This window comes from Drosophila pseudoobscura, chromosome 4, assembly GCF_009870125.1.
Source record: "Drosophila pseudoobscura strain MV-25-SWS-2005 chromosome 4, UCI_Dpse_MV25, whole genome shotgun sequence".
NCBI lineage: Eukaryota > Metazoa > Arthropoda > Insecta > Diptera > Drosophilidae > Drosophila > Drosophila pseudoobscura.
In genome coordinates, this window is record NC_046681.1 from 29185185 (window position 1) to 29197141 (window position 11957).

The window sequence follows — 11957 nt, forward strand, 5'->3', positions numbered from 1 at the left end:
AGAGAGCTGTTCAAAGAGGATAAGCCATAGGCTTGACTCTGATACCATCTCAAATTCGGTTTAATTTGCAAAAGGAATTTCCTAATGAAGTCTATAAAATCTTAATCGATACCGATTCCTGGAAGAAAACGAACATTCTGGCATCTTAATGGGAATTTCCTGTTTATTAATATCAAGATGCTTATAGCCATAAAAATATGGTCGAGAGTTTATAGATTTTTCTAGCAGATGCCAATGCAACTCTCTGGCAACATGGTTAACCAACTTCAGGTCCAAATATGACGCCCACGTCAACAGCTTCAGCTTTGAGGCCGTGGCTCTGGCTCTGGCTCTGGCTGTGGCTGTGGCTTAAAAGCAAACATGTATAAAAATCGGGTAGAGCGATTTTTATGGAGACATCAGCTGAAAGCGCACTTCACGTGGCCGGAGACTGAGCTCTGGGATGAGTTCTGGGCAGAGAGGAACTTACCATAAGTACACCATTATCATGATGATTAAAACTTATTATTGGCCGTGTATTACTATTATTAGTGGACACGGACAGACAGACTCGTCTCTAGTCAGGGCGGTTACACGCACGCCGTGCCTCTGAGATCTCTGTGTGGAAATCCTTTCATAATTCCCCAACAAAACCCCAGACCCTGGGTCCTCTCCCCTCCATCCACCGTCCATCCTCCGTCCATCCTCCATCCATCCTCTGTGGGTATGCATATTTTTAAAACAGGCAGCGATTGCGGCCAACATGTTATTAATACGTAGAAACAAATAAGCAAAAACAATAAGAGTGCCGAGTGGCGAGTGCCGTGTGCCGGGGTTCAACAAATACGAAACAAAAGCAACAAAAACTAAAACCAAAACGCGTTACAATTCTGCGGGCAGACTGGGGCTACACCCCAAGACCGGGCGGGGTCTATCAGGGAGTGGGTTTGGGGAATGGGTTCAGCCGCACATGCACCTGGAGCTGGGCACGACGCCGACGATGACGACGTGCGGCTTTGGCCATTGTTTGCTGCAGTCTTACCTTGATGGTCGTTCACTCCTCGATCTCTGCCACAGTCGCACTCGCAGTCCCAGTATCTGCCTCAGTCTCTGCCCCAGCTGAGCTGCAACAACTTTTACTACTAACACACATGTAGTGGAGACTTCGAGTTGACTTTCAGCGCGCCATCAAAAAAAATATGAGCGCAGAGAGCGGCGTGGCCGCGGCACTAAAAATCGCTCAATAATATGTACACTGGCCATAGCAATTGAGCCAACTAGTTGACCAGGCCGGCCAACCAGCACTCTACCCCCCAGCAACCCAGCAGCTCAGCTTCCCATTCCCATTCCACTCCCCCTCTGTATCTGATAAATAGAGTGGTTCACAAAATGCTGCCGCTGTGGCAGTCGCTGTCCTGGCCATTTGATTGTTGTGGTTGTTGCTGTTGCTGTTGGGGAGGCCAAGCCTGTTTTTTTTTTGGATACCCTTGCAGAAAGCAATTGCGATTTTGACCAGCCGTTTGTCAAGCAGATAAGAAAGAACGGGCTCAGAAGCATCCCTCGTCAGGGCACCGCCAATATTGTATATTTTCAAATACGAATTGCAAATAGTTTTTCAAAACCAACACAAATATTTATCGAAATCTGTGGTAGGAATTGTTTTTCAGAGTATCTACATCTTCGGTCCTCAAAGCCAACCTTCCTTTCTGGCGTACTTTTGTTGCTGTGTTTGTTGTTGGCCAATGTTTGCCAATAAGTTTCAGCCCCGGCATTGCTTATCACGATTTGTGGCCATATTATTTCAGTATTTTTTTTTCCTTCTTTCTTTTTGCTCGTTGCGGGTCGTGTTCGATTCAGGCGGCCTCTGAATTTTTAACGCATATTTTGTAATTGTTGCCGCTGCTTTTCCGAGATAGTCTCTCTGTGCCACAGTTGACCTTTCTTGCGGGTCCATTTGCATACGCATTCAGACACAAGACACACAGGCAGCGACCAAGGAACCCCGGAACCCGTAGACCAAATCAAGTTCGTTGGACAGAGCAGTTCATTGGCCCATCACAGATCCAGAGCCAGAGCCAGAGCCAGCGACAGAGCCATAGAGAGGCAACAATCGTCGCAGCTGCTTGTAGCCCCTGGTCTCTGTCTAATTACAAAATGAGCTTTTCTACGCCTTTTCTAGTTCTTGTGGTTCTGCGGCAGTTCTTCTGCTTCATTCAGTGCTCATAATTACGGCCAAATGAATGTTATAACCATAAAAATTAACTTTAGCCGCCGCTCAAGTTATGCTTCAGTTAAATTCCTTTTTGTTTTTTTGCCCCTGGAATGAAAGGCAAGAACTTCGTAGGCATTCTAATGGCAGATGGAATGCTGGATACCCTCGTAATCCCAGCCCAGCCCAGTCATAGCGATAAGTAATCTCAAGTTTTCTAGTACTCTGGTAAGCTGCTAGCCCTTATATTCGAGGCAAAGCCCAACAGAACGCCACGGGGCCACGGGGCCCTGCTTTGCATGAAGAACTTCTTAATCATGGTTCGGCCTTTGTCTTTGGGCCAGTTCTCGTCTAATTATTTACACGCTCTGCGCATGCATATCAGTTACCAGTTACCAGTTTTCTTCTACAAGTATCTTCTTGCCAGATTCCCCATCCCCCAAAAACCCAACCCGAAAGCCGGGGCTGCTGCTGCTGCTGCCCTCGAGCCAAGTGTTGGAAATGTTGTACAGTTTAGTGGCGTCAAACGCTTCGCTGAAGATAGGCTTGTTGCTGCTGGTTCAAGAGGAGGGCGCGGGCAGGGCGTAGTTGTTGCATTAGTTACATAATTTCGTTTACCGTTTCTTTAGCCGTTTGATTAATTGGTAAAGAGCCAAGAATGCTGCACTCAGTCTCCCTCTCTCTCTACCTCTCCCTCTCTGTGTTTCTCTGATTATTGTGCAGTCGGCTGTAAATTTATTCAAGTTTGTTGCCCAAGTCTTTTGTTCTCTAACTGTTCTATGAGCCGCACAGCGACGATGACTGCGGCCAATGCAGTTATTAAGGTAAGCCGCTCTGAGGGAAATTGTATGCAAGAGAATGAAGTAAATACTCTTTCCTTCTATCCCTGATTCTCTTTACCAAAGCCCGCTCTAAATCCAAGTCGAAGCCCTGTGCCTTCTAGAGAATACCTCCCCGTCAATACAACAAATCAAAGCTCTCCCTCTGATCACATTTGGCAAGTTCGTTGCCCAAGTCATTTGATACCGATTCGCTAATAAGGAAATGCATCGCTACTGGCAATTACATGATCTACATAGTCATAAGCATGCATGCTCAAGATACCACAACAAAATGGCCATTTATATTCTAATTATGTAGGCATTTCCATCTCCAGTCACGCTACTTTTTCTCACTCTCAACCCGTGAAAGTCTCACTGCCGTCGTCCCCCAGTAGCTACAACAATAAAACGCTGATTAGGCGTTTTTCCACAGAATAAAGGAAATACTCGTACGATACAAATTCTAACCGAATTTCTATTGGCATGCACAGAACACAACACAACGAAACACAACAGAACTGAACAGAAAAGTGACCCTAAGGTGGTGATACCCTAAAAAAAGGAAAACCGGCAGTGTCATGCCTGAAGTTGCTACCAGACAAACATCATTACGATCGGGATGGAGATGATAATGATGATCAGGTTGATGATACCTCACGGGGCAAGTGTTGTATCTATGGCAGGAAAACGGCCAATTTTCATTGCCTTCCAAGTGCCAAAAGCAACAACACTTGGTCGATGTTGTTCTTTGTTTTCTCTCCCTGTCTCCCTGTCGGCCAGCCTGAATGCCTCTGACTCTGCCTCTACCTCTACCTCTGGCTCTGCCTCTGCCTGACTTCTTGCTTCCTCACATCCTTTGTCTGTGTATCTGTGTGTGTGTGCGTGCAAGCAAGTATCTTCAAAGGAATTTCCATAACCGCTAGCATTCCATGCGTATGTGTGTGTGTGTCTGTGTCTGTGTCTGTGTTTGCTTTGACTCTGCCTAATGGCCAAAAGATACAACTACTGCGAGCTCGTAGATACTTCTTGTTTGGTTCTTTCAATGCCTTTTCCTTTCCGTACGTAACGAAAATGAGCGCAAACAACAAATGCACGGGGGGCAAGGGTAAGGGGAAATGTGGCAGGAAAATGTACAAACAAACAGAGAAAACAGGTTTTTCTTTTGCTGCCCTAGCCCGGCCCGGTCCGGCCCGGTCCAATCCGATCCGGCTAGGCCTGTCCCGAAGATGCGTGCCAGTGCCAGGGAAAATCTGTTGTGGAAAATGCAAAGAGTTCTGCATCCGTGCATTGGCCGGAGCTTGACCCTCTCTCTGCGAGTCGAAGCGCTCTTTGGCTCTGGCTCTGGCTGTGGCTCTGGCGGATTAACCTACGCATTTTTCAATTAGGAGTACGAGATAGCCGTGTAGTCCCCCTGGAAACTGTAGAGCCTCTATGGCATTCCACGCACTCGTGCGTCGTGTGGCATTTGCCGCTTTGCAGCGGCTATGTAGGTTGGTGTGGCAACCAACGGTACTCGGCTGGAGGCGCTTTTTTCGGCCAGGTCTTAGTCGCAGTCCCAGTCGCAGTCGGATGGATCCACAGCCGATCCCAGGTAATTTGCAAAAGCTGGCAAGCAACGCGCTCAACAGGCTCATCACTTAGCCATCTAATGTCTAACTGCACTGTCAGGCCAACTTGTTTACGCTCAGTGCTCGCAGCATTCAGAATATACCCTATCCCAACGGCTGTTGTCTGCTATGGAAAGAGTTTTGAAGACCCAATAAAATGTAGGGGGAGACGGAGATTTCGTTACGTGTAAGCAAAGAGAAGATGTATGCTAAGAAATGATTAAGAGATATTTTAAATCTAAAATGTATCCCTGACGAAAGACCCACGTCTCGAATCAATCTGGAACTGCCAAAAGATACTACGTCCATTTATACAGGGCATACAATCGTCTGCTTTCCTCATTGGTGACTCCATTTGGTTGCATTTTCAGTTTTGCATTTTGCATTTTGCATTTCTGTTTAGGCCAAATGCTGCCTCGGCCGCGTTGTCAGCGTTGGCGTCGAACTACCGTAGTAGAGGAGGTTTTTAGGTCAGAGCCCCAGAGCCGCCTCGAATCCGCGTCAGAGCCGCCTTAGCACGCGCCTCGCATAACGTCATCGTTGTGGCAGCTCCGTCAACAGTCAGGCTTATGCAATGCAATCGGGGGCAGAGCGGTACGAGTCAAATAAATCATAATGCTGGGGGGAAAGAGTAACCAGTCGCATACTATATGGGCTCCTTGGCCTGGGCAATTATTTAAAGTACTTATGCAAGCTTCCAAAGCAGGCCCCCTTTAAACATTTACCTATTTCCACAAATGGACTAAGATCATGAACATAAAAACATAAATAAATTAGCAAACAGATAGCATAAACCATTCACAGCGATTGGCTCTGTGCCGGCGACTGCGACTGCACCCCCGTGATGCGTACGTGGCGTCTATGGGGGAAACGTGACTGGGGAGCTGGCCAAAGCCCGAAAACTGAAAGCACAAGTTAAGTCTTTTATATCGGCAAAACGATCTGAGCAAAAATTTAAAACGTGACTTAAATTGAGCGGAAAAAATTCGCTACATTTTTGCATTTCTAATAAAAATTAAGTACGGGCGGAACGGGATCAAGTACAGCACTTCAGCGAATGGGCAATTAAAATAAAAGGTGTATAAAGTGTAAACAATGAAGCAATGTTGATAATTAGAAAAGAAGAAACGGAAAATATTCATAGCCATTCGATATAAAAACTGTCGGATAATCTTAATGGTAAATATCTTCCTTTTACTATCGATCTGTGTGTTCTTGCCCCATCAAAAACTAGTAAAATTAAAGAGCTTCAATACAGTATAATTATAGGAAATGAACATCAATGAAGCTTGTTTAATGAGCAGAAGATTTATCTACTCACAAGTATTTATTCGAGCCCCATATCCATCCCATTCAAGGCATAATATGAAATCAAATCCAATAAGAACATACTTGAATGTGGTCCCACCTGCTGTTGAAGAGCCCATCATTAATTTCCCACCACTGGCAGATTCCCCCAACTGGCCTACTTCTTCGGCACCGAATCGCCTTGATATCAGCTCTGATAACCACTTCACTTGATTAATAAAGCCATTCCCCAATTGATGATGTTCTTTCGAAAAACAGGAAAACAAAATTAATGATATGCTGGACTGGAAACGATTTGTATAAAGGAGACTCTAGAAGAATCATTACCAGTATTGTATGATTATTATTCATACGATTTTGATTAGCCATTATATACCTATGAATAAAGCAACAATCTTTAGGTGGAGGCCAAAAACAAGTTGCAAGTTCAATTCCAAGTATATACCAAAAAATCTCCCATGACGCATTTATATCGAATTGTGACCTCATTTTTAATAGTAATCAAAATAAAATCATAATTTTTAATCCACAAGTACAAGATCCGTCTCGGGCTTCAGATCCAACTTCAATGCTGGCATAATCCCCATGAAAATCCGACTTTGGTTGTTGTTTCACTTTTTGAAGATATAATTAATTTATTTTCAATATCAACTCAATTTATCAGTTGACTTGACAAATACAATAGCTATAACAAATTAGTCAGTGTCTCTGGGTCTCTCCCACTCTGATTGTATCTCTCTCGATCTGGTTTTTCTCCCTCTCTCCGGCTGCTCTCTCTCTCTCAATCTCAAACTGTTATACGCTCAAACTGATTTTCAAATGCCATTCCGCACTTAAACGAAACTAGTTTTTGCCTTTTCTAAGGTTTGCCTCCACAGAGAGCCACAGAGCTGTATGTCAGCTGTTGGCCAGGCCTGTTAACTTGGCCAACACGATCGTAGCTGCAACCGACACGGAGACGGAGACAGGGACAGACTGGCCGAGAGAGAGAGAGAGTCAGTCTGCCGGCGCACGGCATTGTGTGCACCTCGCTCGATATTTCGCCAGCGGAACAATCGATTCTCGTTTGTCTTTCGAGTGTATATATGTATGTGCGTTCCCCCGATCCGGCCACGGAACTATCCCACTCGCATTTGTGCAATGTTCAAACATTTGAACAGCTGAATAAAATTTGAAAAGAGTGAAAACTGTGCCGGCAAAACACATGATAAAATAAAGATACAAAAAATTTGCAAAATTTTCTACGGCTATTGCTATTTGCTTAATTCGTTGACGCCCTGTAATTTGTTCGTGCTGTGCTGAAAACTGAAACCGAAATTAGATGTTTAAATGATTGCGTAATGCTTGGACTATTTCTGACATTTTCGCCAATTTTTTGTTTCCACTCTGCAATTATATTTTTGCAAATGTTTTTCGCGAAAATGGAAAACGACTATGAACCCGCAAATTAGTAGGACTTTGACACAGTTTTTGTGTTTTTTCTGGGTTTATCCGGAGGCCAATCGGCCACGTTTGAGTTGCTTTTTGGCTCGCCAGGTGCAAAGTGCATCCATCAACCATCCCACGGCTTAAAGCTTGGGCAACAAACTTTCGCCCACTAACAAAGTTACGAGAAGAAATAAAATGTTAATAAAGCCATAAAAAACGTTGTAAATAACCATAAACACTTACATCACAGCAACCTGTTGCATGTCTCTGTCTCTCTGCTGCAGTGGCACACTTTTTCAACAGCAAAAATTATAATAGCACCAAGAAAAATCACGAAAAGAAGGCTGATGGAAAGTCGAAGCCTTTGCTACTCTTGAAGAGCAATTTTTCCTTTACTTTCAAAGCTCTGCTATGATTAGGTGTTAGCCAGGAAAATGAAATGGAAGAGTGCTTTATGTCCCACAGAATCAGGTATAGAGATACTCGTATGGTTTACCTTGTACCGTTCTCCTTTGCTTTGCAAACGTCTTGTCACAATCATAATACTCCCTTTAAGAGCATACAAACCGAAGCAAAGTTGCATTTAATTAATCACAAAATGAGCTTCGAGTTTTGAGCTTTTGCTTGGGTTGTTTATGAATGAATGAGTGCTCCCGAGTGAGTGAGTGAATGAGTGTGTAAGTGACTTATGAATAAGCCCACATAGCTGGCTGGCTGGCTGGATGGCTGCCGCTGGTTGCCCTTGGTCCGGCTGCAACTTTTGTCATCCTCCTCGAAGCCCGAGCAAACAACATAAATTATCGGGCCTTTGCTGCCGCTTCTGGGGCTACCTTCTCGGTTGAACCATATAAAAATATGACTTATTAATAAAAACAGACAACTTTGGGCAGGTCCGGGCCCCGGCCACAACAACAGCAACTTAATAAAGCCACAACTAGCGGAGCAGCGGACCGGCGGACCAGCGGATGGCAATGTGGCGCCTCGTTGCGGAGGCAACAATGGGGGCAGTCCCTAGACCAACTCCAAGTCCCAGTCGAATCGCCTGGCCCATCATAAATACTGATGTTTTGTTGATTTTTCATTAAATGTGTTAAATATGCCAAGTGTAGACAACGCGTGTGGGTTTTTCTCTCAGTCTGTGCCACTCCTGTGGCCGACCAGACATAAGAGTTGCATGAAATTAGCCGCACTTGTTGCTTGCCTCTGTGGCAGATGTTGCAGTTTGCTTGATTTGGATGTGAATGCACTCTCAAGCAGAGGGTAACACTGCTGTGTCTTGAAGTTTGCCAGGATCTCACTTTTATAGCGATAGATTGAATCAAATGAAGGATGAGAGGCAGCTAAATTACTATATTCTTCGAAAATTCCTTTTGGATATTGGTGCAATTCCCAAGCTGGCAAACGTATTTCACGCCCCTTAACCCATTGCAGCCATAAAATTTTATTTCGACATTACACAATCCCCACAATTTTCTGAGATGTTCTCCAAATAAACTGTACTTGGCTTTCAAAGAAGAAAATTGGTAATGAAAACATTTGTTAGTGCCTATCGACCATCGGTTAGGCAAAAGTTAACAGTTAGGCAATTACGGCAGGTTTTTATGTTTGTTTAAATAAAAGTTTAACCGCACTTTGCGTTTTGGCTCTCTCTCGTCTGTTGGCCAAAACGAATACGCCCGCAATTGTTGCCTCTGCAAAAACCGCTCTACCAGGGGGTCCTCATGCCTCATCCTTTTCTTGGGTTTCTTTTCGTGGTTCCATTGGCATTCCCAAGCTTGCATTTTTAATTATTCTTGTTAATTTTTTTGGTTTTTTTAGCTCCATTTTTGGTATGTGGCACACGTTTTGCCTTAATGTTGCTTCATACTTCATTTGCTGCATGAAATAATTGCGGGGCGTAGAATTTAATGTGCAAAACGGGGCGGGGCGTTCTCAAAAACGAAAAAAAGGGTTACCGTAAGATGGGAGATATTCTGGGGCTGGTGCTGGTGCTACTCCTGCTGCCTGTCCCATTACATGCGGAAATTACTTCATTGCAATAAAGATTGGCGTGTCGATAGGGCCAGGAACCCTTTAAATGGGGCACTCTACGGCGATCTGATATAGTCCAGGCCCCCCACCACAAGGTCAGTCATCGGGTTCGTTGCCTAAGTCTTTCGTTTTCGGTGGGGAAAACTCTTAAATACCAAAGTTTAAGCTGGCTAATTAGCATAAGACCAGCAAGCAGGCCAGCCATGCAAATCGAATGAGTCAATGGCTATACACCCTATATATAGGGTTGCACTCCCACACGATCCAAGCAGTTCCGTGCCGCGCCACAGCGAAAGTTCACAAAACTCTTGTGGAAACAAAATGTTTAAAAAACATTAAGAAAGAGGCAGACACACGCCCACAATTAGTCAGTGTATAGTGTGCGTATATAAATATATAAATATGCATGAGTGTTGGTGTGGGTGTGGGTGTGGTGGGCGTGTAATGTGCGCCTGACACCAAAACGGTTAAATGTGGAAATACAAGAAATTCAAGTGAATATCAAGCGCAAAAATTACGTCAATCAAAAGTCAAAGCAAGCTGAAAACCTGGTAGCCAACAAGCAACAAAATATCAAAAGCTAGCCACAAATCGTATAGGTTTTTTTATATTTGTGCAAAGGCGTCTCGGGTATAACAAAAAAGAAAAAAGAGGAAAAAAATTATTGCCTGGTCTGCTGCCGACGAGCGGTCCAGGCCAAAAATGGACCAGCAGAGCGGGCCAAGAGCGTCTGGGCCGAGTGTGGGCAGCAAAGTTGCCTAACAGCCAATACACACACACACAAACACTGGGAAAGAAAACACTCTCTCACACAAGACACACACACACAGGCGCAGTTTAAGCCAAGTTTGAAGTCGCGACGAAGATCGGCTGTGGCTTTAAGCTCTTTCACATTTCAGTTCGTTTTCAGCGCGCGTGCGGTGCGGTTCTCTCTACCAACGGGTCTCCTACGAAGTGTGTGTACAGTGTGTACCGAGTGTACCAGTCTGTGTGTTTGCACAGAGACAGTGTTACCTGTGTGTTGGCGGATACCCAGCTGCAGCCGCTTCAGCCGCTTCAGCCGCTGCTGCCCCTGCCTGAGCGCATAATCTAAGCAACAAATATTTATTGAATTTGAAATTGCAGTGAAAGTTTGCGTCAGGCGTCTGTTAATTGTTTCAATTTTACCCTGTGAAAATTCCAAATACCAAAAAACCAAGCGCGCGCAAACCAATCAATAGTGTTCCAAGAAGAGCGTGAAGAGCGTGAAATATCGTTAGATCCCGATCCCAGCAATAAGAAATATATCCAGTGTGTGTGCCTGTATCTGTGTGTTTCTTTTGACGGCAAATCGCTTTTGGCAGCTGCTGCGGCAGCAAAAGCCAAGCCAAAAGAAGAAAAAAGCCAACGCTTTTTGCTGGCGTCGATCTTCGTTTGGCAGCTGTTGGCAGTATGAACTGATTTTGGCCGCCAGTTGATGAATAAAATGGTGAGCCCGACTTTTTTGAATACTTCTAAGTGCAAATTTTAAGTGGTATATAAAACATTTTTAATATCCTTCAAATTCGAGGCAGAGAGGAGAGATTGAGATGCTAGTTAGTCGGGGATAAGTGCGAATAAAATTTAATGCCAAATTTAATAAATTCAACAAATGCAAAAAATGATATATTTGAAGACTTAAATTAAATATTTCCTGTACTTGTAACATTTGATGCATTGCAATTTCAAAGCAAACAAGTAAAGAAAAGTTTTTGTTAATTTATTAATTACACAATAAAAAACCCATAACTAATATTCGAAAAAAAACCAACATATAACAAGTTAATAGGTGTAAAGACCTTTTACAAGAAATCGAGTGAGTCTCCGCCAACTCAATGCAAAGTAGACACAAGATTCCCACACCATTTTCCAGCTGAAAAAGACCTGAGATCACTGACACAAATAACGCTGGCATACAAAAATTTACATGACAAATTTCCGTTTTTTCCACCCCAGTGCAGTGATAAAACAAAAACAAAACAACAAGTGGAAACAACAAAAAGAAACGTTCACTTTCATTTGTGCAAAATCCCAAGCCAAAGTCATTGTGGGATTTGATGAGTCGAGAGTTTGGAGAAGATGAATACGCAGATGAAAACGGGCCCGAAGACGCCTTGTCACTGGGATTTTTGGTCATGAGCTCTCCACTAATGCTGTTTATTTTCTCTGCATCTCATTTGTGGAAGACGAAACCCAAACACAAATAGAAAATATGACAAATAATTGCTTCAAATGCTGGCTTGACACACTTTTGCCCGAATGTCCAAAGAAAGAGTTTGTCAAGGCACTACAAGTGTCCCAGAAGGTGACCAAAAATGAAGCTGGGCCCTAAAGCTGAGGTCAGAAAAAACCTAGGGTACTAGCGAGGTATTATAATTATGATTTCAGTCCATACAGCCATCTGTCTAAAACTTCAGCTTCAATATGTATCTATTCCTATCTGTCGAGAAGCAAGTCTTTGAGAGAATACTCTTACCACTCTGAAGAAGCTTTACTTTAATCTGTTTCCATACGAATTATTAAATATAGATCTATATTTTTAAGGGTATCCAATGC

General features: G+C 43.7%; 1 protein-coding gene across 5 annotated transcripts in view; it reads left to right on the forward strand.

The window, feature by feature from the left end:
- The window catches only part of dpy (fibrillin-like protein dumpy), a 136464-nt gene that overhangs the window by 7191 nt on the left and 117316 nt on the right, over positions 1–11957 (forward strand). The window contains exons 1-2 of one of the 5 annotated variants that reach the window (XM_033380411.1): positions 6344–7015; positions 10509–10851. The exons of the other annotated variants lie outside the window; for them this stretch is intronic. The gene's annotated coding sequence lies outside the window, so the exon portion shown is untranslated. Of the gene's footprint in view, positions 1–6343; positions 7016–10508; positions 10852–11957 lie in introns of those variants that run through there. 5 annotated transcript variants of the gene reach the window in all.